The 6,769-nt window shown below is 42.0% G+C and overlaps 1 pseudogene across 1 annotated transcript; it reads right to left on the bottom strand.

The window, feature by feature from the left end:
- Window positions 1–398: 398 nt before the first annotated feature.
- Window positions 399–3,566, bottom strand: LOC115977492 (annotated as a pseudogene). Its single transcript, XR_004088560.1, has one exon. The product of XR_004088560.1 is annotated as a probable receptor-like protein kinase At1g11050 (transcript).
- Window positions 3,567–6,769: the final 3,203 nt, after the last annotated feature.

Genomic DNA, 6,769 nt, shown 5'->3' with positions numbered 1-6,769 from the left:
ACTACAAAAAAGTGGTCAATGATTTCCATTTCCAAATGACAGAGGATTACTTGTGCAGGCTATCCAAGCCTCAATCTATAATTCATGGTAACAGAGAAACTCTAACCTTGTATGTACATTTCAATACAGAATCTTTACAAGCTTGAACTGCTATCTAAATTCAGTTTTAGTTTTTACATATTTCCTTAATCTACAAAAAACCTATTACAAGAAGAAAGAAGTGGAAGTGTGAAATCTTCCAAGTACTCAAACCCCTACTGAAGTGCTCAACTCTCTCCAGCAAACCTGTGAAATGCAACAACCATTAAGCTTGTGACTTCCCTTTGATGACAAATGGTTCTTGAAGTCAACACAACAACACAGCCAATGGAAGCTTCATAAAGAAGAAGAAAGAAAGAAAACAAACCAAAAAAATTTTACAATTCAATATGTAAAAGTACTGATAGCAAGGTTACAAGTGAATTTCCTTTTCAGTGAGATCCCAACTAGTCCTTACATTTTAACTCAAGGAGGAAGAATATATGAGAAAATAAGGAATCCTTCATGTAAGATGCTAATTGTTGAATTCCAAATTAAGTTTGCTTCTTGGCACAGATACTGTTTGCTCATGCCCATCTTCAATTTCTTTGATTGTGCTGCTAAGTGCTAAGTCTACTTGCCTCTATTTTCAGGAGGTATATACTATGGCTATCAACATTGCCTTACAACTTTATGAATATAGTCAACCCTTCACCTATATAGTCTGGTATGGCCTCCTAGAACCAGTATAATGCTCTTTGGTCATGACCAATATATGCATTTAAATGCTATAACACAATAAATCCATGCAAGGAATGGCCTCCATGCACATGGCTTCCACGTCTCTACAACCTTTCAGCAGTCCATAAATTGTTAAAACTATAACTTTCTTGATTACCTGAGCGTGTTCTTGCTATTTAATCGTGGCCCACTTAGTGCTGGTGATATGCTGAAAGTATTACCATTGCCACAAAACGATGGATGCCCAAGAGGCGTTGGCCTATCTGGAATTGCCGGTACCTCAATATCTCCTTCCAACATTTTAAGTGCATCCAAAATGGTTGGCCTCAAAGCAACCATCACATGAGCACACAAAATCCCAACCATCACATATCTCTCCATTATGCTCTTTGGATTCGAATTCACAGAATCGTCATTCTTCGACAGAGAAGCATCTAAAGCCTCTTCTACTTTTCCAGCTTTTATCAAAGACCAAGCCCAATCTGTTATCAGAAACGCACGTGGTGATCCTGATGACAAATCAAGAGCTTTTCTCCCACACATTATCTCCAAAACCACCACCCCAAAACTATAAACATCACTCTTCTCAGTCAGCTGTCCACAAAGTGCATATTCTGGGGCCAAGTACCCATGTGTTCCAGCCACTCTGGTTGTGAGATGAGACCGACCCTCCTTGATCTGCTTTGCAAGCCCAAAATCTGCCACTCTTGCTCTCATATCTGCATCCAAAAGTATATTTGTGGTCTTGATATCTCTATGATATATTGCAGGCTTCACTCCATAGTGCAAATAAGCTAACCCCTTTGCAACATCCAAGATTATGCTCTTCCTTTGAGGCCATGTCAATGGTGACTTCCCCATTCCACCAGCACCCGACGGAAACAAATGATCATCAAGATTGCCATTAGGCATGTAATCGTATACAAGGTACCTTTGACTTCCCCTCTCAACCTCACAACACCCTCTAAGTGGAACAAGATTCCGGTGCTTCAAATTGCTAATAATCTCAACCTCATTGCAAAACTCAGCATCTCCTTGAAAATCATACTCCACAACCTTCTTCACTGCAACCACAGTCCCATCCGCTAAGGCCCCTTTAAAAACCATTCCAAATCCACCTTGTCCAATAAAATTCTTCTGCGAAAAATTATCAGTCGCCTTCTCAAGCTCCTCAATTTTGTACCAGATTGACCCGGTATTTGGCCTCACTCTTAACTGAGACCATTGTTCCTCCAAATCATGACCGTACCTCAAATTAGACCCCTCACCCATCTTCCTCCTCCACCTCCTATCATACCAAAAACATATCCCCAACAAACAAGACATAACCACAACAGCAACCCCAGCTCCTGTTAACCCAAAAACAAGCTCTGAATGACCCTTATCCCCCGAACCCTCTTCTGAATTAAATTCTACAGCAACAACGCATGTCATAACACCATCACTCTCAGGTCCATATGCATTAACAATACCAGCAGCATAAAGAACAGCAAAGAAAAAGCAATCTTTAGCTTGAGAGGTATTACCATGTCTAGCAATCTATTCTTTCATAACCTGGTACCCAGCTGCGACACAAGCATCACAGGAAGTGAGATTAGTGAGGTCAGACTTACAACCTGAGTCCAAAGCAGTAGTGGGTCCAAGCTCGTTGACCCAATCTTTGGTAGTCTCTATGTGGGCACAGATGTTTGGTGAAGTCACAAACTGAAGAGGCGGGAAGCAAGAGGAGACAAGTGTGGTGGGAAGTGAAAGTGCGGTGATTTTGGATTGGAAATCATTGAGACAAGAAGTGGAAGTTGGGAGGTCAGGGAGGTGGAAAAGTGAGGTTTCTTTGAGGTGTTGGGCAAGGCCTATGCCGAAGAGGGGCAAGAGGATTTGACAACATAACTCTGTGGTGGTTACATTTTGGGCAGTTGTGATGTTTATGGTTTCTGTGGGCTGCAACTTTTGGCAAAGGGATTGGTTCCATGGGATTCTTAGGACATAGCTAAGATCCATTGGACATGTAGCGGAGGTGTTTGAATCTGCTAAGGTTAATAAAGAGACAGAACATAATAAGAGTGAAATAAGCAACAACCCAAAATTAGCAACAAGATTCTTCATGACTGTTGTGTGGTGTGGTGTGGTGTGTGTGCTTGGATTCTGATTTCAGAGAGATATGGGTTATTAACTAGAACTGGAAAGGGGTGGCAGCCATTGATGATTTTTACAAGAGTTTAAGATTTTTTGAGAGAGAGAGAGAGAGAGAGAGAGAGAGGAGATTCAGTTTTGGTCAAACACACAGGCTTATCAGCAGTTCATCTCTGGCTGCTGGGAATGGTGTCAGTGTCACACTTATTGGACATGAGGTGCTTTCTTTTGCGTAAGAAGTCAAAATTACGCTAGACGACACGCTGAAAGAGACGATGGAGGTTGAGTTTGAAAGAGAAACACAAAGTTCCAGCGAGGAGGACGAGCTACTGGAAAGGAACGTTAAAAAGCTGAAAGATAATAGCAAGGAAAGAGCTTTCTCCCAGCCACGCAAATTGGTGGGCTACAAGGATAGTCTGATAGGGGATATTCCAGGGGCATATGCACAGGCATTTCGTTTTGAACAGGACATTGAAGATGCTGAGGTATCAGACGATGAAGTGGAGCAGCTATCTGAAGGAATGGTGGAGGTTTCACTGTCCAGAGAAACAAAATCACGTATCAGAGCCCCTTGGTCCAAGACATTGATAGTGAAAGTGTTTGGAAGGTCTGTGGGCTTCAGCTACCTCACTCTCAAGATCAATGCCATGTGGAATCCTAAGGGAAAGATGGACTGTGTAGCCTTAGGCAAAGACTTCTTCTTGATCAAATTTTATGACAATGAAGATTATGATAAGGTGCTTCGAGGAGGACCATGGTTTGTGGGGGAGCATTTCCTAGCTATCAAGCCTTGGGAGTCATACTTCAAGGCTTCAGAGGCAAAGTTCACATCAGTAGCAGTATGGGCAAGACTCCCAGAATTACCCATTGAATTTTATGATGCGATGGTACTGAAGGAGATTGGCAGTGCACTTGGGCCTGTTCTGAGGATTGATTCATTCACGGCTACTGGTTCTAGAGGTAGTTATGCAAGATTATGTATCCAAGTGGACTGGGATAAGCCCTTAATCTACACTATTAAAATTGGAAGGTTGAAACAGAGGGTCATGTACGAGGGAATTAGCTCTCTGTGCTTCTGTTGTGGAAGAATTGGACATAAGAAAGAGAGTTGTAGCTACCAAATCCTTCCCAAGGTGGCCGAAACAGTCAAGGAGGATAATACTCCTGCACCATCCAATGAAAGGAAAGCTGAAGGCACGCCGGCGAAAATGGGTAATTACCCATAAAAAATAGACTATATAGTTAGTAGGGTCGGTTTACAAACTATATGTATTTTTAGCAACTCGAGCCTTAAAGGCTCGATTTTGGGCCCCTAAATCGAGCCTCTAAAGCTCGATTTTCATGGGTTGTTTGCGTTTGATGTGGCACTTTTTTCAGGTGGCGTCTACATGGAAATCGAGTTTTTAAGACTCGATTTACATTTAAAAACAAAACAAAAAAAACCACAAGGGCAGTAGGAAAAGAAAACCGCAACGAGAAGAAAGAAAAAAAAAAAAAAAAACCCAGAGAAGAATGGTTCATCAGAGAAGAAAGAAAAAAAAAAAAAAAAAAAACCCAGAGAAGAATGTGTTCATCCGAAAAGAAAGAAAAAAAAAAAAAAACCAGAAACAGTCGCGCGGCGACTTGGTCGCTCACGGCCTGGATCTGGTGCGGCCTGGGTCGGCTTGAGCTGATCTCCATTTCTTCTTCTTCTTCTCTTTCTTTTTTTTTTTTTTTTTTCTTTCTTTCTGCGTTTTTTTCCGCTGTTTCTGCATTTTGGGTTGCATTAATATTTTATTTTTGGTTAGAAGTCGAGTCTTAGAGACTCGATTTCCATGTTAGGAGCCCAAAATCGAGTCTTTAAGGCTCGAGTTGCTAAAAATGCATATAGTTTGTAAACCGGCACTACTAACTATATAGTTTGTTTTTTATGGGTAATTACCCATTTTCGCCAGGCACGCCAGAGTCTAACTATGGTTCGTGGATGATTGTAACTAGACGTAAAAATCCAGTTAGAAATGGCTGGGGCCGTTGGCCAAACCAACCAGCATGTCAAGGTGAGAGAGTTACTAAGGGTAATTTAGTAATATCAGGAGGAGATGAGGTACAGACCACCCCTCCTCAAAATGTCAAATCAATATCTATGGATTTAGAAAATTCCACTCATACCACTGTAGCTAGAGAGATTACAGTTCATCCAACGGTTGGAATGGAGTGTGGAAATGAAATAGAGATTTGGGTGCTTTCATTGAGCAGTGGGAAGGAAAAGATGGCAACGTCAGAGGGCCGTTAATCCAAAGGCCATAGAGAGAGAAAAAAAAGAAGAAGTCAAAATTACTACTCTACTGAGTTATTATTGTATAGGACGTATGTTGAGGTCTAAAAAGGGTCATAATGAAATAAGCCCAAAACAGAAGAACAAGTCAAGCCCAAAAGGAAAAATCTCAGGCTAAGCCCAAAGTAATAGGCACGGATGACCCATGGGGGATAAAAGGAAGGCCTAGAGGATCCTGAAGCCCAGAAAAGGAAGAAGCATCCCAAAAAGAGACCACGGCAAAATATAAAGAAGCAAGGATCCTCAAATCCCTTCAAGCACAAATAAAAAGGAAGACTGGAACAGATCGGTAGAAAGAAGACAGGAAAAGAAAAAAACAAGAAACGCGAGCGACCTCTCATGGCACAGACAGCAAAAGGGCCTCGGGGAACCAGGACAAGGAAGAAGAATGGCAACGAATGACTTTCAAAAATGGCAGAACAGGATTCCGCCCAAATAGGAAAGAAAGGGAAAAGAAGAATACGCCAGAAATGGGGATGCCGAGAAGGGCATACCTCAGCACGTCCCAAAGAGGATGGCCAACCAGAAGCTTTCGAAGGAATCAGAACCAAGAGAAGGAAAGAATGAGAGAAAACGGCAAAGGGACTTACCGAGGCGACAGGGACAGAACATGATCTGTTTACAAAAGAGCAAAACAGGGGAACCCGGGACACCCAGAAAAACTCCATTATAAAAGGAGGGGACGGGTTGTGAAGAAGGCAGCGAGGAAAAAAAAAAAGAAACACAAGAAAGAAGAAATTCTCTAGGAAGAACCATCAGAAAAATCTATGTAGAAAGAAAATACTAAGGGAAGAACAAATACTGCTTCCCGATATCCTGTAAAGGCCACTATTGCACATACTCGGATTCAACGAGAATCAAACTTTGCAAGTTTTGAAGGCTGAAATAGCCATTCAAGACTGCAATTTTTGAGCTTGATTGGACCTTGTATCACGTCCTAGTGAGCTTTCTGTAATCAAAACAGATAACTTATTAACGAAACACTGCTTAATAATTCCAAGGATCCCCACAGCACTATTTCCTTTTTTATCGTTTTGCTAATCCTGCTTTGTTTCCTTCTGAACTTACGTTGTTAATTTTGGTACTCTTCGATATCCTTGTTTGTTGTCTTTCTGTATATTGTCAGGAGTATTCTCTGCATTCACTTGATTCTTAAACAGCTCGTTAGCTGTGGTGAATCAAGGCCCGGTCCACCAAATCCTTCCTTTTCATTCAGGCCCGGGATCCTTGGGCTTGAGTATCCCGAAAAAGGCACTCTCACATTTTGGCGACTCCGCTGGGGACTGGGCAAAGAAGAAGGAAGAAGCAACCCTTCACAGAGAATGCCTCCAAGACAAAGAAACAACAAGGGAACTAATGTGCCACCTACGGCCTCTGAGCCTGTAGGAGAAAACGAGGAAGTCTCCAGGCAAGGAGGTGAGATACCCTTGGTAGAACAGGAGGTGGTGTCAGAACAAAGACACACAAGGCAGGAACCAGACCTAATGGCCAGAATGACAGCAATGTTAAAGGATCTGGAGCAAGAAGTTCGTCTTCTCAAAGAAGGCAGGACACAGGAAGTCAGAG

The sequence above is a fragment of the Quercus lobata genome, chromosome 2 (assembly GCF_001633185.2).
Source record: "Quercus lobata isolate SW786 chromosome 2, ValleyOak3.0 Primary Assembly, whole genome shotgun sequence".
Classification (NCBI taxonomy): Eukaryota; Viridiplantae; Streptophyta; class Magnoliopsida; order Fagales; family Fagaceae; genus Quercus; species Quercus lobata.
The sequence above is the reverse complement of the archived record's forward strand: the minus strand, read 5'-3'. Positions and strand labels throughout refer to the sequence as shown.